Here is a 24,483-nt window from a genome sequence, read left to right as displayed (position 1 = left end):
CATATATAATGAAAATAGATAATTCTTTAATTCATTCAAGAAAAAGGTCTTTTCAATGCAACTGAACTTCTTTTTCTGAAAAGCTTTGAGTTCCAATTTTAGAGAATAATTCAATAATTCAATTAAATTTGCTTTTCTGATTTCAAGTTCTAAATTTAGAAAAAGAAATAATATCTCAAGTTTGATTTCTCTCTCAATTCAATTCTTTTTTTTGTTTTATTTTCAATTCAACTCTTTGTAATAAAATAATTCATCTTTTGTAATAAATTAATCCTTTTTGCATGATTGAATGGCAAATTTATTAATTAATTAAATATGCAAGGATATTTAATAAATTAAAATGGGATGATTGAATGGAAAATTTATTAATTAATTAAATATGCAAGGGTCTTTAAATGCTTTATGATCAGCATTGGTTGGATGATTCCCAACAACAACTTTACCAACGTCTATGAGATCTTGAATCTCATGTTTTAACTTCATGCAATTGTTTATGTTATGACCCTTATTCCAATGGAAGTCACATTATTCATTTTCTCTCCACCATCTCGGCTTGACATCTGGATCATATGGTCTAGAGTTATCTGGTAGTGTTATCAAGTTGTTTGCCAATAGAGTTTTGAAAGTGGATTCATATGATTCTTCAAGAGGAGTAAAATCACGCTTAGGTTTGGAAAGCCAAGGCTTTTCTTTGAACCATTCCTTTGTTTTCTTTGGTGAATTCTCTGCTGCAATCTCAATAGCTTTAAGTGCTTGTGTACCACTAGCCAAGTTGAATATTGTGGATTTTGAGTTGGTTTTGATAGTGTCTACTACTCCATCATTAACAACATTCTTATTGTTATCTTTGCCAAATTTCCAATACTTGTTCTTCTCTTTAGAGCTAGATCCTGTTTGTGTTTCTTTCCAAGGTGTGATATCTCCCTTCTTTATGAGCACATCTTCCATTCGAATGGCATTATCTACCATTTTGTTAAATGATGGGTGTACTTGCATTTGTACGCTATATTTTAGTTCGGGGACCAAGTTATTGACAAATATATCCATTTTCTCAGAGTCTGGAATAGGTCGTGGGTACCTAGAGAACATCTTTCTCCAGCGTTGGAGAAAAGTAAGAAGAGGTTCCCCTATTTTCTGTTGAGTATTAAAAAGATCGATCATAGTCACAGGATGTCGAATGTTGTATGAGTATTGTTGTAAAAATAGTTGGATTAGTTCTTCGAATGTTTTTATTCCTTTGGGTAGACTTGAGAACCATTCAATTGCTTGACCCCCTAAACTCCTTGGGAAGAGACACATGAGGTACGTTTGATCGTGCATGAATTCCATACAAGCAACACTAAATTCCCTAACATGATCTTGAGGATCTGAGGTACCGTCATATTTGTCAAATTTTGGGATTTCCACTCGTGAAGGAAATGGATGCATGTGTAGATTCTTGTCAAATGGAAAGGGACATATTGTTTCCAAAGAATATTGTTTTGGGGACTTGTCCTTATTCTTCAGTTTTGTGACCTCCATTCGCAAAGCTAGTAACTGTTTGTGTACCATGAGTATAGGTGAGTCTTCCCTTTTAGTAACAAGTGTTTGAACATCATATCCAATAGGAAGTTTGGCACCTTGTTTTGCTAGTTCTAAGAAATGGTCTTCCTTCTCTCGGGTCATGATAGTTTTCATCATTTTTCTAAAGTATTTGTCCTTTTGATAGTCAAGGATTTCTTTTTCTGGAGGTTCAGCGTCTTCGTCAATCTCACTTGATGATGAGGAGTCATTATGATTTTTGGGAATATTACGGTCATTTTTGTTTCCATCATTGTATTCTGTCTCATGTATAGTGGGAGATTTTGGTTCATAAAAATTGGTCCACCTGATGACGACAGCATGTCAGTGAGTGGATCCTTCACGTAGAATGAATTATCTTGATAGGTGAAGGTCTGTTCTTTGCCTTTGGCTTGTTTCTTAAGAGAACTCTTGGTTTGAATAGGCATCTTTATGGATTTGTGTGACCTAAATGTGTTTGTGATGCAGAGGTCAAGATCAATTTTAGAGCTAGTTGTTCTGTTTAGAGTATTGTTTAGGAGAAACAACTGAGATTTAGTCTGATTTTAGGAATGATCTATCCTGTCTAAGACATTATCTAAGTTGATTCTAAGCGTAGTGTAAGATTCAGTCTGGTTTCAGGAATGATCTATCCTGTATAAGACGTTGTCTAAGTGACTAAAATTTGATAGGTAGTTGATTGAACTAGCTGAAAGGTGATCGACCAAATTATGCAATGCAAATGGCAGAGGTACACTGTCTTGATCTGTTTATGCTCAGGAAAATGATAACCAGTATTATGTTTCTGTAAGCTATTTTTAGGCAAGTTTGACTGTTTTGTTCTGACAAAACCAGAGACTCGTACGATAGATTTTTTGAACCAGATGACAATTTAGCAGCTACAGGATGACAATAGTTCTATTTCGTACCAGTTGCTGCCTCGTACCATACGACAAATGGGCATGTGTAGGATGACATAGGATACAGAGTTAGACGAAAAAATAAAATGACTTGTACGACACAGGATTGGGTCTAGGATGACAAACCAGAAGACTCGTACGACACAGGATGTGATATAGGACGATGAATTATCAGACTCGTACGACTGTTCACAAGACAGAGCCTAAAATTTTTGAGTTTTTCTGATTGCTGAGTATGATAACTGAGTATGACAAATTTTGAGATGGACTGACTTTTGACCAGGATAGACTAGTTTCTGACTCGGACAGATTTCTGACTTAAAAATGGACTAGTTTCTGACACGGATAGAGTTTCGACTTAGGATGGACTAGTTTCTGACATAGATAGAGTTTCGACTCAGGATGGACTAGTTTCTGACACAGACAGAGTTTCGACTCACTGAGTTGTTTCTAGTCTTCACCAATTTTTGGTATTTCAGTTTTTGTTTCAGGGATGAAAATACAAAAAACAAGTAGTATGTATAGTGACTCCAATCACAACATGCAAACCCTAAGGAATTTTGTGAGGAAAGAAAACCTTTGCTTGAAGACTCAGGTACACACCCAATAGCAAATCAGAATACAACCACTGAGTCTCATGCAATGGATTCTCAACGCAGTATTATCCGACTCCAAATGCTAATGGGGGCACGAAATGACAAGTATCTTGGGAGAGTTACTATCTCTCTTGCACAAAGATTATCCCCCTTTTGGAGATGAACCGGGTAGCTTCTAATTTTAAATTGGATTTAGTTAGGGATCCATTTGGCATGTCGAGGTATAAACTCAATTAAGAGGTCTCCCAGCCTTGAAAACCAAGGTTTAATATACTCAAAGGTATGGAGGAGAGCTATTCCCGAGCACTTCCGTTGACTTGATTTTCATCAAATCACGTTTATTTTATAGTGGGTTGGAGTACTTGGCGTCTAGCCATTCCCACTTAGGTCATTCTCCTCACACTGGCCGTAATGGCTTTAAGAGTTTTTCAACCCCTCGGGAGGGTAGGCTTGCTAAAGATGTACAAATCTCAAACATAGAAAAAGCTTCAAGGGTCTGGATTTCTGATTGTCTAGAAAAAGACAAGAGCATACTCTCCTACCTCTCAGAATCTTCTAAAATCACAAAAGATAGATTTGTTCTTTAACCAGATAGCAAGTTAGGTTCCTAAAAATGAATTTAAAGAATACACGATGTTTAGTCGATTCTCCTTAGGCAACCTGCAAAGACAATGAATCGATAGTCATATTGTCTTTATGCGACAAGCTATTCTTCGACAAGCATTCTGCAAAAACTACTTAGGCTGTGAAAAAAATTCTGAGATAGACAGATAAACTGTCAGGGTCAGTCATCAGAATAATCAATCTATTAGGAATCCCACAGATACTGAGAGGGGGGGGGGGTGAATCAGTATCTGACCGGTATATAGAATTTCTTAACTTAAAACATGCAGAACATAATATAACAGTGTATCGGTATGCAAGAAATAATGTAATAAACATAATTAAGAACATCCACATGAAAAGCACACCATAACACAAGATTTTAACGAGGAAACCCGGTGTGGGAAAAACCTCGATGGGATTTGTGACCCACAATATTCACTCACTGGCCAATAAGAGAATATTACTTACAATAGGGGCCTGCACATGCAGGAAGGCCAACTGCCTAGAGTTCACTGCTCAATGGGAAGTCTCACTGACTTACAATGAGGATTATATAAATCCAATATCTTGTACTGCTTTACAATAGCATCTTCAATGCCAGATTCAGTACCGGTTTCTACTCTGCTGCTTACATAAACCTCTTAACCTATATTTCGCATAATAGGTCTGCCTAATATTTTTCCTTACTACTTACATCTCCTATATCAAATGTCTACAATGATCTCTTTTATATATAAGAGTCATTTTACAATTTGCCAAGTCGGCTTACAAAGTTTTTCAATAATAAACAAAATATAATATAACAAAAATCCTGTCGCCCTCTGTGACGGTATACTTCCTTTCTTCTGTGCCGGTGCCGGTGTCGGTGTCGGTGTCCTGAGTGTCGGTGTAGAGTGTGATCTACTGATGCCAGTATAATGCCTTTGCCAGTGCCATAGGATTGCAAGGTTGCCATCAATGACAAAACCTTCAATCACATACAATGTCTCATTGGAGTGTGTGTATGCCAACAATCTCCCCCTTTGGCATTGATGGCAACACTCATGAGAAATTTCAAAAATGATCCAAAAAATGTGAAGTCCAAAAATGTTACCAAAAATATGTGAGCTCCCCTTGAGCATATGATTCCTGTGATTTGAATTTTCTCATCCTACTACTCCCCCTTTGGCATCAATGACAAAGGTTGTCAAGATGTCAGTAGAGTTTGTAGTTTCAACCTTGTAACTGGGTAGTTACAATTTGAAAAAGATCTCCCAAAATCAAGTTTATACTGTCCATAAACTTTTTTCTATCCTTTATTGCTGTCTCTATTCTATTCACTGTACTAGTGAGATGCTGCAAATGCTCTGCTGGTATTTTCTTTCCCTGTATTAGTGCCTCAGATACTTCCTTCTGTAGTGATGCTAGATAGTCCAATCTTGGACTTAGTTTTGATCTCAAATGTTTTGCCTTATTCACTATTCTTTCTTTCTCTCTTTCAAATTTAAGTAATTCTTCTTCAAAATTTGTTATCTTCTCCTCAAAGACTGATAGTGTATCAGGTGAGTTGACAAAACTATCTGCAAGTTTATTGATCTCATCCTGTACCTTGCTCATTTTCTTGTCTATATCTACAGTCAACAAGTTTGTTTTACAGGTATCTTTGTACAGATTTTTGTACTCTTTCAATAAATTACATAATTCCGGTAGAAGTCTGTCAAAATCTCTGTTACACTTCTTTATTTGCTCATCAAAGAATTTCTATTTTTCAACTTCTACTTTATCCTTCAATGACTCTTCTTTTATTTTCTCAATGTTTTCTAAGATATATTCACACAGTGTATCAAGTTGTCTTAAAGAATCTTTATTGTCTATATTACAGTTGGGAGCAATTACCTTCAAAATTGGTATGGTATCATCAATTGCTTTGTAAGCTTGTGAGCTGCAGTCGGTTATTTTCTTGATTAAGTCTAATAGTACCTCAGTCACATTAGTTGATTTGTAGCCTGATAATGAATCAACAATCTGAGTACCGGTGGAAGTAACCAAGCTTGTATTGACCTCTGGTAGGTCTGTTTGTGTCTACATTTCTTTAAGCAATGATTTTTCTACTTCACTAGTTGCTGGTGGTACTGTTTCCTTATGTACCTATTCCTGTTGTTTTTGTTCCTGTTCCAGAGCCTTTTGCTCTGTTTGTTGCATTGCCTCAGTCTGAGTCTAAGTCTCTATCTTTTTCTCTTTGTCTTCTATCGGTTTCTCCTGTGTGTTATCAGTTTCCTTAGCTACCAGAGACTCACTAGCCATATCAGTCTTATCAGTTGTATCTTTGTCTACCACTATGTTGATCTTTTGAGTATCAACATCCACAGTATATAAAACTTCAGGATTAGGATTATCATCCTCTGCATCCATACTCTCAGCTACCGGTTGATCTTCTATAGTTGTTGTTTTTACCAGTGGAGTAATTAAAGGAGGTGGGGGTAAGTTGTCTCTAACCTTGATACTAGGTGGTCCACCAACTTTACCTTTACCCTTGTCTCTATCTTTCTGATAAACTTTTATGGGTTTGGGGTTCCTGTACTCCTCTTGTTTTTCTTTCTCAACTAGGAATATGTCCCATCCATTTTCTGTCTCCTCAGTCACCTCATTAATTCTTCCAACCATTAAAGCAATGTATCGGTGTGCAGTAGAAAATACTGACCGGTTGGCTTGAGAAATTAGGTCATCAATTTCTTTGGGTGAGTTTACCGAATAAACAACAAGTAGCTTCTCAATCTTTATTTTCTTATCTAGTTCTATTATTGCTTGTCTTCTTGCTTCTAGTATTTTGAATAGCTCATCTGGAATTTCATTTACTACTTCCATCAAAAATTTCTTATATATATCCATATGTAATATGACATTATTTTCTACTTGTTCTTTTTCATCAACTGTTAAGGTGTCATATATTTTCTCTATATTTTTCAATTTTCCTTCCTCTGTAATTTCATTCAACAGTATATCAAGAGGGGCCAAGTCTTTGTTTGTCCTCTTCTTCTTCTTGGGTGTCAGTTTCTTCTTTGGTGTGGCCTTTCTTACCAGAGATCTCACTGCTTGTTGTTTTTGTCTTGTCCTCTTGGGTGAGGGTGTGGTTGCCGGTGAGGGATCTCTTTTCCTTACAACTCTTTTGAAAGTTGGAGGCATGTCACTCCCTGAAGAAGTACCTACTGGTGATAGGTGAGTTTCAGGTTGTGGAGCTGCTAACTCATCCTCTGTTATACCGGTTTTCTTCAATACATCTTCTTTGATGGCTTTTGCTTGTCTGGAACCTTTCCTTACAATTGCCTCAACCTTTTTCACTCTTTTCTTTGATTGTATTTGGCTTTCAATGGTTTTTGCACTCCTAAATACTTCTTCCTTAGGTTCTCTGGGGGCTTCCAAAAGTGATTTAGCATATTGTAGCATCCTAAAATTGTGACACTTGCAATTTCGACTGCATTTGGGTCTTCACGATGGCGGCGCAACGTTGAACCTGAATGGAGACCCCGAAACCTGCTTGTGACATCAAAACTGCATATTTCTGCACCCTGGCCTGATCCTTCCTTGCACCCTGCTGTCCTGGGAGGTGGGACCATGGTGCCCAGCGCCTTGGTCCTTCAGGACCATGGCGCCCAGCGCCCTGGTCCCCCAGGACCATGGCGCCCAGCACCCTGGTCCCTGGCCCTATTTTGGGCCCGGTCTCTTGTTGGGCATCGGGTCTTTAAGTTTGCAATTCAGAAAATGATGCTTCTAGGTCGGCCTAAGGTCGGAAAAATCAGTCTCTCAACCCTAATTGACAAGTATATAAACTACTTTTCCTCTCCTAGAAAGGAAGGAAGAAATAAGCAAGAGCAAGAGGTGGAAGCGATATTCAAACATTCAAACATTCAAGCATTCAAGCATTCCTTCAAGCAATTGAGTATTCTAAGTCTCCATTCAAGGCTAGGTGTTGCATTCAAAGACAAGGATTCAACCATTGAAGAGGAGATCACTTACAACATATAACATACAACATTCATTACACCTTCGCATGTAAGAATACAAACATTCTTACAACAAGCTATCAGTACTTGTTTACATTACAAACATTTACATTTACAGCATTCTCATTTCTTGGTTAATTCCAAAACCGGGGTTTGACCTAAAGGCAAACCCCTAATCCCTAACCCCCCAATCGTCCTCTCTTTTCTATGTGTAGGTTGCAGGTACGCGGCTATAATTGAAGATCTGGAATCCTTGTGCAGAGACGAACAGATCCCCCTTCGTTTCGCAGATTTTTCGGAGGACCGTGTGCACTCTGGGCGCCATCATCCCGTCAACTTTCGCTCAAATTTGCAGAACAGCACCGTCTCGACATTTTACTACTAATTCCAGGTCCGTAGCTTCATCCTGTGTCCCTATCTCCATCTGTAAGCGAATCTTTCTTACTTTACATGCATTCCTAGTTCAATCATTCTATCTACATTCTTTACAAAAGAGGGTATCCTTGATGTCTTAACCCTTGAAACTCATTTAGAATCCAGTCTTGCATTGTGTGAAATTGGATCTTGTGGGTTTCAACCCCTCTTTTGAATGTAAAGTCTCTCCTAAGTGAAAACCGTCAACCCTAGTGACCTCCCTTCTCTCTCCATGGAGTGGGGGAACAACTAGGGTTCGATTTTTCCGCTTTACATTTTGGTGAACCTGACGTGAACATCCCAATTCTGATTATTCATGGTTAGATCTGAAAAATTGGCTTCCTTAATTACATTTCCATGTTTGATCTTTTGCAAATTTTAGAGGTTAATTGCATAAAAACCCTAAATTTTCTTTTTAGTAATTGAGCTTGTGAAATGTTTAATTGTTAATGCTTGTTTCAGATCTACCCTTCTATTGCAAATTGTCAATTCATACTTGTGCTTTAATTCTGAAAATTAAGTGGTTAAGTGTCAAAACCCTAATTTTAAAACCCTCTCGATTCAACCTTTGACTGATAATTTCACTGATCAAAACACCTCCAAATCAGCTGTAACTTTGGATTCCGCAACAAAATCACAATATCTCTCATCCCTGAAAATTTTGAAAAAAGTTGCGAGGACCGTGTGCACCCCGAGCGCCATTGTCCTCGACATTTTTTCCAAAATTTCGGGAGCTAGATCTTACTGTATTTTTCTACTAAAATCCAGAATTTTGGCTGATTTTATCAATTCTAACACTTTCAAAATTAAAGTCAAAGTTCGTCTAGTGATTGCTTGGATTAAGGCTTATAATCATTCAAAAATTGTTGAAATTAAAATTCATATCAAAATTGTATTTCTTACTGTCCTGAATCTGAAAAGTGTGTTGGCATTCATTCGAAATTTCAGTGTTTTATTCAAATTCTTGCAGTTTGTGACTTTTGAAATTAAGTGTTTAATTGCAGCAACTTTGATTTCCGCTTTCAAATTTGAATTTTGCATGAAATTGAGTCAACTTTTAAATTTCAAAGCCTGCATTGCTTTCAGTATTCCCTCTAAAATCATAAAATTCAAAATTTCAGTTTCCCTCTCTTTTTCAAAATTCAAATTCTGCATTTTTCAACAATCTTGGTAGGGTTCAATTTTGAGATTGCAACTTTAATTTGGCCTATCTACAGATCGTAAAATCACTCAATTTTTTCAGATTAGCTTTAAAATAATCATAGCTTTCATCCTTAAAAATTTCAAAAAAAGTTGCGAGGACCGTGTGCACTTCGTTCGCCACGGTCCCTGACATTTTTTCCGAAATTCCGGGAGATTGTCCTGATTGTATTTAACAGCTTAAATCTAGGAGATTGGCTGATTTTATTGAAATTTGCTACCTCTAAAATTCAAAATCTTCTCTCTCTCTCTTTAGTGCATGAGTTTTACAACAATAAGCCCTACTTACACTATTCCCGTTAGACGAAGCCTTAGAATTAAGTCTTTCCATGGTTTAATTACTAAGGAGATGGAGCCTAATTTGAATGGCCTTTTTAGTGAGGACATGGGTAATTCCTCTAATCCTCTTAATGATGAAGAAGCTCTCCATGAGGTTTTTGTAGAACAACTTTCGAAATTGGATAACCAATTTGATGATTTTCGACAATGGATGTCTCAAGAATACCCCGATAGTGAAGCTCTTTCATTAATTGAGGGTCTAAAACGTATGGTTCAAAGTGATAAGAATGGAATTGATATTTTGTGTAGTATTGCACACATCATGGATTCGAATGTGATGCCTATGAAAAGTTGTGCCGAAACTTTAGGTTATACACAACCTCCTACTCAAGTTAATCATTCTATTCCTTTGACAACTCCTATTGCTAGTATACCTACTTTTACATCAAACATAATGACTACTTCAATACAAGACATTCCACCCATGATCACCAGTCATGGGGGCAATCCCTCTTTTTCAATCAACCCTCTTCCTTCATTCAATCCAACTTCTTCATTCATTCCTTCAATGAGTGTTCCTATTTCATCTCCGCAAATAAACACGACACAAGGGGGCAATTCATCTAACCATTCTATTCCTCCTTGTAGTGTTCCTCCTTTCCAGTCATCTCCTATGACTAACTATCATAGTGTCTCACCACCTTACTCTCAATCAATACCTTCTTTCAATAACATAATACCTCCATCACAATCTAACACGTCTAATATGAACTCTTCGACTGAAGCGACCATTAACAATCTTGCACAAACTGTCTCTTCTTTACAGCAACAAATTGCCTCTATGAATCAATCTAAGTCTAGTGTGCCCACATTTGATGTTGCCAGCCCACTTTCTCTTGACATTGTTCGAGCTATCCCCCCTAAACATGTTGAAATCCCGCAATTGGAGCTTTATAATGGTAAGGGTGATCCTCTAACACATGTTAAGACCTTTCAAACAATATGTACCGATTTTGCTTATGACCAAAGGTTGCTTGCAAAACTGTTTACTAGAACATTAAGAGATAAAGCCCTACAATGGTATTTCTCGTTGCCTTCTTATTCTACTACTTCTTTCAAACAACTTGCAAATGCTTTTATTCAACAATTTCAAAACAATATAAGTCCTAAAGTTACTTTGATTGATTTAATGCATTGTAAACAAGGTGTTAAAGAAAAAGTGACTAATTTCATTGGTAGATATAAGCATTTGTATGCTCAAATTTCTTTTCTAGTACCTGACAATGATATTCAAAGAATCTTTATTTCTAATTTACAAAAGATATTAGAGAAAAACTTATGTTTTCTTAGTTTACTTCTTTCCAACAGTTGTGCGCAACTCTTCACAATTATCAACTAACTGTGAGTCAAATGGAACAAGCAAATCCTATGGCTCTGAGTGATAAGGGTGATAGTAGTCAACAACCATTTGGGAAGTTTAAACCGAACAGAGAGTCTATTAAATTCAATGAAAACATCATCAACAACAATGTGAATGCAGCATCAGGTGTGCCTCCTATTTCTAAGTTTTTCAAGAAAGAAAGAAAGTTTACTCCTTTGAATGAATCATTGCATAGTATTATGAATAGGTTATTGGAACAAAATGTGCTTACTCTCCCTCCTATAAGGCAAATAGATCCTGCAAAGATTAATTCACCCTATTTTGATAACAAATCTTTTTGTCAATTTCATCGTCAACCTGGGCATGATACTGAAAAATGTTTTGCTTTAAAGGGTAAAATTCAAGATTTGATTGATAATAATACTATCTCTGTTTCGGGTGTGAATGATAAAGGGAACACATCTGTAGCTCCTCCTAACCAAAATATTAAGATTTTTACTGATCCATTACCTTCTCATACCTCTAATGTGGTTGAGACTAATGATTCCTCTTTTTCACCTGATAGTCTTGTGTCTATGACTCCGAATGTGATTAACTTTGTGGAACAGCAAAAAATCCCTAAAGAACCTTCCATCACATTTGATTCCAGTGAAACTATCAGGGCACCTGATGGTCCTTTATATATAGTTGCAAAAGTCAAGAATACACCTTGCCGTGGAGTGCTTATTGATCCTTCTTGTATGATTAATGTTATTACTGAAGAATTTATTTTTACTTTGCAATTGAATCAAGTGATCTATGACGAAACAAATGTGGTTGTGAAATTATTTGATGCATTTTCTTCTCCTACAATTGGTTCTATTACATTACCTATTGAGGTCCATAACAAACCCCTTGATGTGGACTTTGCTATTATTCCATCGTCCGAACAATTTCGTGTGAAGCTAGGCTATCCTTGGCTATCTTCCATGAAAGCTATTTCTTCTCCTATTCACAAGTGTTTGAAATTTCCCCATAATGGTGAAATTGTTACTATCAATCATAGTCTCTTTAAACCTGCTGAAAGAACTTCTAGCATTCCTATTGATTATTTTTGGCCTAAACAATTCCAATCTCTTCCACCGCGAAGTGATCATCTTTTCAAATCTTATCAAAAGTTGAAAAAAGATATGATCCTATCTCTAAGTGAACCTAGAACACCCAAACTTGATATTCCTATCGTTCTTGAGAAGGAAGTTCTTCCTTTGAAAGATTAAACTAATGTCTTTCCTCAAGAAGATTTCCAACCCATCCCTATGAATGTGACTACGTCTATATCTAATAAACTTTCTAAAGGTAGACCTATACCTCCTCGTCATGATGGACTTGGTCTCCTTCCTAAACCAAATATTCCTCCTTTATATGGAGCAGTTCCTCCTCCTTCCTCTTATGGAGAGAAGAGACCTTCCTCTTCTCCTATTGTTCAACCTAAGAGACCACAACCTAAACACCCAAGTGATAAGGATGAGAACATTCCTCCTCCTCAATCTTCTCAACTTCCTACCAAGACTAGACGAAATCGTTCTGCACGTGAACGCCGACGAAAGTGTCATCTTAGAGCTCAGGCAGCTGCTTCTCAAACTTTGCAATCCCTAAAAACCCCTTCAGCTAGTATTATTCCATTTTCTCCTCGGGCGAAAATTGAGCCAAAATCTCCTAAACATAAGATGCATGATAGTCTTGATCCTGTGTGAGTTAAAGATCCTATTTTTATAAATCTTGATGATGATATAGTTGAAACTGTTATTCATGATAAAAATGTTACTCTTCTTGCTTCTGATAGTGAGTATGAATATGTTGATGTTGATAACCATTTATCTAACGAATTTTCTAAAGCACTTATCCTAGCTCCTAGACAAGAACAACGTGGCTCGGAACATGAACATAGCCCTTGTTTAGATCTTGTGATAGCTCCATCTGCTGTGTTGGATGTTCCTCCTCTAGTGTGTTTCCTGCCTTCCCGAAATATTGTTCAGCAAGATCGGGGGGTGGATGACGTGCTAGACTAATAACATTAGCATAGCAGACTCTCTCTTGATCTCTTTTGTTACTTCTTCTATGTGTTACTCTCATTCTTCTATTTGTTGTCCTTAGTATTGTCTACTTGAGGATGATGCAAAGCATTGAGATCTCTTTTGGTCTCTCTCATGTTGACTCAAAAGACACATGTGTTCCCTTCTTCTAGGTGACCTTCCTTGATTGGGGAATGAAGAACAATTATGCATACATACATATGATATACATGAATTATCATACAACATACTGACCCCAAGAAAAGCAAATTCACCTCGTGCTTTATGTTTTGTGTCTATTATCCTTGGGTTTATCTCACACTTGGGGGCTAAATCCTTGTGATAACATGCTCCTTTCCCTTCTCATTTCCTATATGTATCACTACCTTAAAGAAATCACCCCCGATGAGGCATGTACGATCGCTTTAACATAGGGGGGCATACACCCCATTCATATCTCTTCAAGATACTTGAAAATTTCTTGGTGAACTTAGCTTTGCCTTGAAAATTTTTGGTATTTTTCTTGCATGACTCATAGTGAGGGAACCTTACTACTGACAGTCATGGTTCTCCCTCGTGATCTTCCCTTTTACTTTGTCAATTGAAGTTGTAAGATCCTTAGTCCACTGGGGGCTTGGTGTATCTTGCCTCCTTGACGTGGTGAAAGTCTTTCAATATTGTTTCCTTGTACTTTACCGGAAGTATGGGCGTACGCTTATACTCCCGCTAAAGTGGGGGCTAAATGTAGTGTCCTAAAATTGTGACACTTGCAATTTCGACTGCATTTGGGTCTTCACGATGGCGGTGCAATGTTGAACCTGAATGGAGACCCCGAAACCTGCTTGTGACATCAAAACTGCATATTTCTGCACCCTGGCCTGATCCTTCCTTGCACCCTGCTGTCCCGGGAGGTGGGACCATGGCGCCCAGCACCCTGGTCCCTGGCCCTATTTTGGGCCCGGTCTTTTGTTGGGCATTGGGTCTTTAAGTTTGCAATTCGGAAAATGATGCTTCTAGGTCGGCCTAAGGTCGGAAAAATCAGTCTCTCAACCCTAATTGACAAGTATATAAACTACTTTTCCTCTCCTAGAAAGGAAGGAAGAAATAAGCAAGAGCAAGAGGCGGAAGTGATATTCAAACATTCAAACATTCAAGCATTCAAGCATTCCTTCAAGCAATTGAGTATTCTAAGTCTCCATTCAAGGCTAGGTGTTGCATTCAAAGACAAGGATTCAACCATTGAAGAGGAGATCACTTACAACATATAACATACAACATTCATTACACCTTTGCATGTAAGAATACAAACATTCTTACAACAAGGTATCAGTACTTGTTTACATTACAAACATTTACATTTACAACATTCTCATTTCTTGGTTAATTCCAAAACCGGGGTTTGACCTAAAGGCAAACCCCTAATCCCTAACCCCCCAATCGTCCTCTCTTTTCTGTGTGTAGGTTGCAGGTATGCGGCTATAATTGAAGATCTGGAATCCTTGTGCAGAGACGAATAGATCCCCCTTCGTTTCGCAGATTTTTCGGAGGACCGTGTGCACTCCGGGCGCCATCGTCCTGTCAACTTTCGCTCAAATTTGCAGAACAACACCGTCTCGACATTTTACTACTAATTCCAGGTCCGTAGCTTCATCCTGTGTCCCTATCTCCATTTGTAAGCGAATCTTTCTTACTTTACATGCATTCCTAGTTCAATCATTCTATCTACATTCTTTACAAAAGAGGGTATCCTTGATGTCTTAACCCTTGAAACTCATTTAGAATCTAGTCTTGCATTGTGTGAAATTGGATCTTGTGGGTTTCAACCCCTCTTTTGAATGTAAAGCCTCTCCTAAGTGAAAATCGTCAACCCTAGTGACCTCCCTTGTCTCTCCATGGAGTGGGGGAACAACTAGGGTTCGATTTTTCCGCTTTACACATATGTTTCAACTATGTGATCATCTATTTCATAGCCCATCTCGGTTACCCAAACTGTCCTAGGGATGACTGCTTCCATCCAGATTTCATCTTTCTTGATTACAAAGCATATTTCATCTTTGTATTTGTCAACAATCTTTTGTGATAACCTGATTTTTTTCTTCATTTTGGCTTTTAATGCTTGAAAAAAGTCATGAATATTGTTTTCCTTGTTTTCTCCCATGTTATTGAATAGTTCTGTTAACTGTTTGCCTATCGGTATATCATATCCAAGTTCTTTGTAGCCTATACCGGGAACTTGTTTTGTTATATGTAGCATCAGACATACTAACAGATTTCCAAACTTGAAAGTTCCTTTCTTGTCCTTCTTGATCTTTCCAAGGTTGTCAATTAATTCATTTTTTAACCACTCACATACATCAATTTTTGCATTATCTATGACCATATCATAACCACTCTTAATGCATAAACTTGAAACTGAATTGAGTCTATTTGCATGAGTAGCTTTATATCCTAATATCATGCTGATAAATCTCACATTAATGTCTATTACATCATTAACTCTTAGGGACCTCTTGTCGAATGTTGCACCAGTTAGGTTTGTAACTAGGTCATTGGATACTTTCTTGGTTTTATTTGGCCTTTTACCGGTGGTCGGTAACCCTATGACAACTTTCACAGCTTCCTTGGTGATTTTGTGGACTGCATCTAACTAGAAAAATTCACCATGTATCCTGCTTAAGACTATCCTAATCACATCCTTGGGAAATTCAGGAATGCTAAGGATCTCTGTAAATCCTAGGGTCTCAATGATCTTGTGTTCATCTTTTACATTGCCGGTTTTATCACATATCATAGTTTTAAACATAGTCTTAATTTCTTCATCTCCTAGTTCCTCAATGTTGTAGTGGATGTACATTCTAGGGTCTTCAGCATAAACAACTCCCTTAGGAATTTGAGAAAAAGCACCTAAGGTATCATCTTTCTTTGCTACTTCGAGAACTAACTGAAATACGAGCCTAGGTCTTTTTATCACTTCAACAACAATAGGGTTTTCTATATATTCAATTGCAGAGGTGGATGCCATGATTAAATACCTTTTACTGCCTTAGGATGGATGATTGCTTTGAGTGTTCTTGCTTCTTGCTCGAAATGCCTTAGCTCAGAATCTTCGTGCTCTTCGTAAGTTTGAAATCTCAATGAAATGAAATGGAGCCAAAACCTTGATTTTATAGTGTCTTTTCACCATCTACCACATTAATTGCATGCCGGTTAAGTATTCACTTAACATTGTTTGCCGGTAATAAGTAATTTTCAACTTCTTATCTCTAACCGAGGGAATAATAGCACATGTGTCAATAGATTGCCAAACCCTCAAGGAAATTTTCTTCAATTAGATGAAGAACTTCCTGCTGGTGGAGCACTGCTCTGTCCTTCCAGTGAAGCATCACTCTATTCTGCCAGTGAAGCATTGGTTTGTTCTACCGGTGGAGGAGTATTCCCAATAATTAGATCAACTTTTCTAATCCATTGTTTAGAGAATTTTTGCTTAACCTCTTCAACTTTTTATTTACCTTTCAAGATAGAACTTTTGTTGTCTACCGGTGTTCCTTTACTTCTCAAGAATTTAGCAATATGCCCAATCTTGTTACATGCATAACAAGTTACATTATTTTTCTGAATAGCTTTTCCATAACCTATGCTGGTTTGTGTTCTGCATTGATTAGATAAATGTCCAAATCTTCCACAAATATAACATTTCACATTCATTCTACAGTTTTCAGAATCGTGACCTACTTTGTTGCATTTAGAACATTGACCAGTGGGTGTGTTGATATTCTGATAATTTCTAGATCTACATTCATTTTCTCTATGACCATACTTATTACAGTTAAAGCATTTTCCATTGAATTTATAAGCATTAGGTTGTCTTATGGGTTTGCTGTGATCCTGAGTATTTGCAGTACCGGAGCTTTCACCAACTTCAAAGCCACTTCCCGAAGTGTCACCTTTAGGTTTTTGATTCTTCAGCAAGGTGCCAAGTTCCTCTGAGCTTTTCTTGAATTTTTCTTTATGTTGATTTGCAGTTTCTAGTTCTCTTTCTAAGACTTCTTTTTGTCTCATCAGTTCATTTGAGTCATTCTGAGTATGCATCAGATCTATCTTCAACATGTCATTTTCATAGCTAAGTCTTGTGTTCTCATTTGCTGCATCACTTAGTCTTCTGGTCAATTCTTATTCATTCTTCTTCCTATCCTCAATCTCTTTGCAAAATCTCATAGTCATATCCTGCATCTCATTCTTTGTTGTCATGATCTCTTGTTTCAACTTTCTTATCATATCATTAAGTGATTCCTTTTTATCATTCTCATTTTGCAATTTTTCACAAAGTTCTCTTCTCTTATTTCTTGCAATAGTAAAATTTTCTTGAAGTGCCTGAATGATATCCTAAGCTACCCTTAAATGATATTCTAAGATAGACAGATAAACAGTCAGGGTCAGTCATCAGAATAATCAATCAAAAATGAAAAAAATATGAAATTTGCCTTTTTTACCAGAAAATACAAAATTGTATGACAAACACTTGACTCGTACGAGACATGATGCAGTATCGTACGAAAGAAAATTGCTGATGATGTCTGCTCATACGACAGAGGATTTATGCTCATATGATAGAGAATCTACTCGTATGACAGAGGGGATCTACTCGTACGATAGGATATTTGCAATTCGTGCGAGACCTGCAATTTGTCTTTTCAACCTGTAAAAATTGTCGTACGAGATGTACGGATGAAAAACCAAAAAATCTGAAACTTGGAAAATAACAAAAAATAAAGCAATCAGTCTTGGAGGCCAAGAAAATGTAGTCTTCGGGCCCCACGGTGGGTGCCAGAGATGTGTGTGTGAAAAAGTGAACCTAGTAGTTGCAAGCACAACACTTCAATTAAGTCATTATATGCATGGTTAGTAATCAATAATCAATAAGAAATAAACCATAGCAAAGCGACTGATTTCCTTCTAAAAGATGCGAGTATAAGATTGCTCTCAAATTTTTATAAGCAATACCAGTGACTAGACTACACCAAGACGAAGGATTTAATCTATATGATATTAAGCTATATGGATGCAAGATGGATGAATAATTCAAGCAATAATAATCAAGCAACAATGGATGTAAGCAATAATGGATGTAAAATGGATGCAAATAATCTAAAAAGCACAATAATCTTCAATGACTCCAGAGCGAAATTAGTGTGATAATAATCTCCAAGCGTGTTTTCAAAAATCTCTGGGGTGAATTGGAATGAGAGCTAAAGACTGAATTTATAGAGAATCACAAGAGAAAAAGCTCAATTTAGGATTAATTGAAATAATTGAGAAATTAGATTCAGTTAACCTTGAGATAGATTCCAACGAAATGGAGTGAAATGGAGCAGAGCGAAAAGGAGTGGGAATCCCAAATTTCAAACTGGGAAATGGCAGAATTCCTGGGAATGGCGGATTTCCTGGAAACTGCTGTTCCCATGGGATCGGATCTAGCATGCAGGCAGGAGGTCAGACATCTGAAGGGTCAAAAGAGGACAAGGAAACAACAAAACTAGGAGAAGAAAAAGATTCGATCCCTGGGGACCCACACGATAGAGGAAAATGGAAAAAATGGTCCTCGCTCTTTGGAGTGAAGCCACTGGTTAAATCTGGGCTTTCGGAAGTTACGAACATTTCAGACCCTGTCTCTGGTCTGGTTGCTATTTCCGTTCTGGACAAAGTAGTTGATATGACTGTAGCTGGCCTATCTATGACCTTAGTGGGACGATTCTTTGGCTTTAGGCCCAACATTGATGATGTTAGGAATTTCATAAGGAGAAAATGGATGGTAAAAGGACAAGTGGAAGTGGCGGCGCTGCCTAGAGGGTTTTTTACCTTCGCCTTCAACTCTGAAGAAGACATGAACAAATCTCTTTGTGAAGGCCCTTGGATGTTTGGCAAGTCTTCCCTGGCTCTCTAGAAATGGGCCCCGAATCTCGCTCTGGATGAATCATTCTTAATTTCTGTGCCAGTATGGACTCGCCTCCCGGGTCTCTCGCTCGAATATTGGAACGAGGAAGTTTTCAAGGGCATTGCAAAATCCTTTGGAGAACTATTATCGATTGACCCGATGACGACGGCTAAATCAAGGTTATTCTTTGCTCGCGTTTGCATAAATGTTAACCAAATGACAAATATGCCTCAATCCATAGATATCATATCTAAACTAGGAAAATGTTCCCAAGCTATTGAATATGAATCTCTACCGTTTGCCTGTTTTCACTGCAAAAAATCGGGGCATTGGGCAAAATCTTGTCCGCTCAAGAAAGGCAAAGAACCCAAGACAGATAGTATCTCTAAGAACAAAAAGATCTGGCAAACGACAAACAAAAAAGCAGATTGATCAACATCCGAGAGTAATCAAAAAAAGGATGCAACAGAAAATATGAATGAAGTCAAGAGGACTGGGAGTAGCAGCAATGATAAACAGGACTGTGTTTGCTCCATCGACCCACCAGAGTGCTCTAAAGAAGCAGAGCCAGGAATTGGGTTGATCAACAAAGAGAGCCCAAAAGCCCAGGAGAATGAAACTGTAAGCCAGGAGAAGGATGATTCCATTCCAGACCAGAAGAACGGATCAGCTAGCCAGGAGAAGGAAGAACCATTTCCAGCCTCTTCACTCTCTAAATCGGCCGACACAAACTTTAATGACTTTAATGAAGCCCAAAACCCTTCCGACTCTGATCCCTTATTGCTCTTAACTAATGGAAGCCTAAAGACTCTCCTTTGTAAAATCCCTTCCCAAAGCGTGCTTATGCTGGATGAAACCCTCTGGATTCCTGGGTCGAGAGAAGGAAAATTGAACAAGGAGAATCTCAAGGAAGGAATCTCAACTAGAAGCAAGATTAAGAAAAAGGCAGATGTTGGAAGCCAAAATAAAAAGCAAGGAAGGCCATCCCTAAAACATCAAAGGGAACAGGAAAGCTGGAAGAACTGTGCTGATGGAACACAGTGTTCCATCGAGTCAGCCCTATCCCCAGTTAAAATATGAAGATTATATCCTAAAATATCAGAGGGCTAAATGCCCCCCATAAGTAGGATGTGTTACGAAATGTCATTAGAGATCATAAACCAGATGTGGTCCTTGTTTAGGAAACCAAGATGTCTAAAGAAAAAGTTGAAAGGATCAGAATTTTCAAAGAAAACGGAGTCAGAGGAACTAACTTGGAGGGTGCCTCTGGAGGAACTGCAATCTTTTGGAACAAAAATACTATAATAGGAAAGGAAATTATCTCAGCCTTTAATAGGAACTCAGTTTTGCTCGAGCATATCAAGGACAACTTTGTTTGGGTGTTATCTAATGTCTACGCTCCTAACTCTAAATCCAGGAGAGCTAAATTCTGGAAAAGCCTTGCAGCTGACAGACTCTAGTTTGCTGATCAAAGCTGGATTATCATGGGAGACTTCAATACCCCGCTTAGAGACGAAGATAAGATGGGAGGAATCCCCTTACATCTTGATGAAAAATAAGGCCTTATGGATTTCATTAATGACCAAGCTCTCATTGATGTTGATATCCAGGGCATCAATTACATCTGGACCAATAGAAGAACTAGAGCTGATTTGATTCAAGTTAGGCTTGACAGATCTTTAATTTCTCCTGACTGGCTTTCTAAGTATAGCTGTTCCCTTGGTTTTGTTATCAAAATTGGTTCAGACCATTTCCCTATCTCATTTTCTGCCAACTCTTTTTTGGCTAAGAGAAACTTCCCTTTCAAATTTGAAAAAGTTTGGCTATCCCATCCTTCTCTGGAAGCCTGCATTACTGAATGGTGGAACTCTGAAGTGGAGGGTAAGGCTCTTTTCAGAATTGCTAAAAAGCTCAACATCATAAAAGCAAAAATTAAAACTTGGAACAAGGAGATCTTTGGGGACATATTCAAGAACAAAACTCAAGTTAAAACTGAACTAAAGCTTGTTCAAGATAGAATCCAAGAGGTGGGGTTGACCGAAGAACTTAGGATAGCTAAAAATGATCTGTTATCTAAATACCACTCCATCATTTCTAACAAAGAGACTCTCTGGAGACAAAGATCTAGAGCTCTATTCTTGAAGGAAGGCGATAAAAACACTCGCTTCTTTCACTTAACCACCCTTAAGCAAAGGGCAGCCAATAGAATATCCAGACTTACTTGCAATAAAGGTGTCCTAACAGAGGATTGCGACATTAGGAAGGAAGCTCTCGAGCATTTCAATGCCTTGCTGGGTGAAGTGGACAACCTGGACCACAGTAAGCAAAACACTCTTTTACAAGTCATTCCTTCCATCCTATCGGAAGCTGACAATCGCCTCTTATCCCGTATTCCCACTAATCCTGAAATCAGAAAGGTGGTGTTTTCCTTTTAGGGTGATAAATCCTCTGGCCCAGATGACTTTCCCATGTTTTTCTTCCAAAAATTTTGGCACATTGTGGAGGCAGACATTTGCAATGGTGTTAAGGAATTCTTTGGCTCCAGAAGACTTCTTAAGGAACTGAATGCCACTTTCATTGTCCTTATCTCGAAGATACTTGGAGCTGATTCTCTCAACAAGTTTAGACCCATCAGCTTGTGCAACTCTATCTACAAGATCCTTTCCAAGGTTTTGACTTCCAGGTTGCTTGATGTTCTCCCAAGGATTATCTCTGTCCAACAGAATGGCTTTGTCCCCAGAAGATAGATTTTGGACTCCATTATCTCTGTTCATGAAAATATCCACTCCCTGAAAGTGGCGAGTAAACAGGGATTCTTCCTTAAGTTAGACATGGCTAAAGCTTTTGATAGAGTGAACTGGCAGTTTCTCCTCAAGATTATGGAATCATTTGGTTTTGGTGACAAAGTTATCTAGCTCTGTTCTCAACTCATGGGAACTTCCTCCTCATCTGTTATTGTCAATGGCTCCCCGTCTAATTTATTCAAAAGCTCCAGAGATCTCAGACAGGGAGACCCCATCTCCGCCATCCTGTTTACTATTCTTGCTGAATGCCTGGGTAGATTCATCCTTAAAAATGTGGAATAAGGCAATCTTAAGGGTCTGAAACCCTCTTCTTCCAACGTTGTTTTCTCTCATGAACAATTTGTTGATGATTCTATCACCATGGGGGAAGCCACCATCTTGGAAGCCAAAAACATGAAAATCATTCTGAATACCTATGAATCGGCCTCTGGTCAAAAAATCAATTGGGATAAAAGCTCTCTGTTTTTCATTAACACCCCAGCCCAAAGGCAAATTAGGATTGGCAGGATTCTTGGTTGTAACATTTCTGAGTTTCCATCTTCCTATTTGGGGCTTCCTCTCTATCTCAAGCCTGAGGATTCCTTCTGGAATAAGTTAATTGACAGACTCAACCTAAAACTCGCTAGCTAGAAAGGGGCTGTTCTTAGTCAAGCTGGAAAAGTCACTCTGCTCAAAGTCACTCTCCAAAATCTTCTTGTGTATGCTCTTAACTTGTTCAAAATCCCCTCAAAGTTTGCAAAAGCTATTGAAAGAATTCAAAAAAAGTTCCTTTGGTCGGGAGTAGAAGCTAAAAACAGAATCCCCCTTATAGCCTGGAATAACATTTGTACCCCAAAGGCCTTAGGTGGGCTGGGCTTAAAGAGCATTAGCTCCATGAATAAAGCTTTATTAGCCAAACAAATCTGAAGATTCAAAGGGGAGGAAAGAGAATGGAACATTATTTGGAAAAACAAATACCTCTATATGCAACCTACTGAGGAAGAATTCTTTGACAATTCTTTCTCTGTTGATGGATCTGCCATTTGGAACATAGTGCAATCTGCTAAAGGCTGGGCAGCTGCTAGCAGAACCTAGAACCTTGGGGATGGGAGGAAAATTAGATTTTGGGAAGATAGATGGATCCTGGATAAACCTTTGGAGGATATCCCTATCATCAAAGACTGGAAAGACAACTTCAAATGCAGGTATGGTGAAATGGTAAGAGATTACTGGAAAAATGGAGACTGGATTGACTTTAGCCAGCAGAGCCCGAATCTCAAATTCCTTCAGATTGCTCTTTCAGCTAAAATCCCTAGAGACAACAAAGATGACATTCTAATATGGGGGAAAACTCTAGATGGTAAATACTCTATTTCCTCTACTGTTGCTATTAATAATGTCTCGGAGGAAGCCACTCCCTTCTGGGCTAAAGTCTGGAATAAGAATTTAGTTCCCAAAATCAACATCTTCCTTTGGATTTTCATCCAAAATAAGATATTAACCCTAGATAATCTTCATAAAAGAGGCATCATTTTTCCTAACATGTGTTCTCTTTGTTGTAGGGAAGAAGAGACAGCTTGCCATATTCTCAATCAATGCTCTTTTAGCCATGACATTTGGAAAATCATCCTGACCAGGTGAAACCTGAGCTGGGTCTTCCCGAATTCTCTTGGTGACACTTGGCTTCAATGGCATTGTCCTAACTCTAATCCTAAAATGGTGGAGATCTGGAGACTTACTCTGCCAATTGTTATCTGGAATATTTGGAAAGAGCGAAACAACAGGATTTTCAGAGATTAAAGGGCTATCCCTGAAGTGGTTGCAGACAAAATCTATAGGAGTATTTTTGAATACCTCTATGGCACTGATCAGGGAATTGTTGCTAAAGAGGATTTCAAAGACAGATGGAACCTTTCCACTACCACTACTAGTAAAGAGAAAGGTAGAGAAGGCCTTGTCTGGTGTTTTCCCCCGCAAGGATGGATTAAGGCCAACTTCGATGGGGCTTCTAAGGGAAATCTGGGTAAAGCTAGATATGGGGGCATAATCAGGAATTTTGCTGGAAGTTGCCTTAAGGCGGTGGCTGGTCCTCTGGGGAATCAAACTAGCCATTTTGCTGAAGCCTCCACTGCCTTGCATACTTTAATTATAGCCAAAAATCTCAATTATGATAAAATATGGCTTGAGGGGGATTCACTTAATATTATTAAGTGCTTAAAGGGGGAATCGGAGCCTTCTTCATCCATTGAGAATATCATCATGAAAGCTAGAGAGATTATTGGCAGTTTCAAAGAAATTATTATACGACATGCCTATAGAGAGGAAAATAGTGTTGCTGACTGTTTAGCGAATGTGCTAGAGTTAATTCTAACATTCAAATGATTTGGCATGAGGATGATCTCAATTTAAACATTAAAGAGATTCTCAGAAAGGACCGTTATACAGGGAGAGAAGGACAATTAAATCATGACAAGTAAAAAGCACCACTCACGCCTCACTAGAAAGGCCATCATTGCCTGGCACTGCGGCAGATCTCCTACTATTTCCAAAAAATTGCTGCATGCTTTGTGGGTTACTCAAGGCGATAAGTTGAGTTGCAAAGGGAAAGAAGTTCTAAATTTGCAGAGAAATAGAGTCGACATCCTGCATCCAAAAATAGGAGGAGATCTAAGACGCGAAGAACCTGACAACACGTTGACCTGGAAAGCAATGCCTAAAGTTTGGGCAAAGCTGGAGAAGGGCCATCTCACTAGCTTCATGGAAAAGCTTGAGGACTATGACAAAGGTAGGGTCAACCTAGTT

The sequence above is a fragment of the Cryptomeria japonica genome, chromosome 4 (genome assembly GCF_030272615.1).
Source record: "Cryptomeria japonica chromosome 4, Sugi_1.0, whole genome shotgun sequence".
In the NCBI taxonomy this organism is placed as follows: Eukaryota; Viridiplantae; Streptophyta; class Pinopsida; order Cupressales; family Cupressaceae; genus Cryptomeria; species Cryptomeria japonica.
This window is presented reverse-complemented; position numbering follows the sequence as displayed.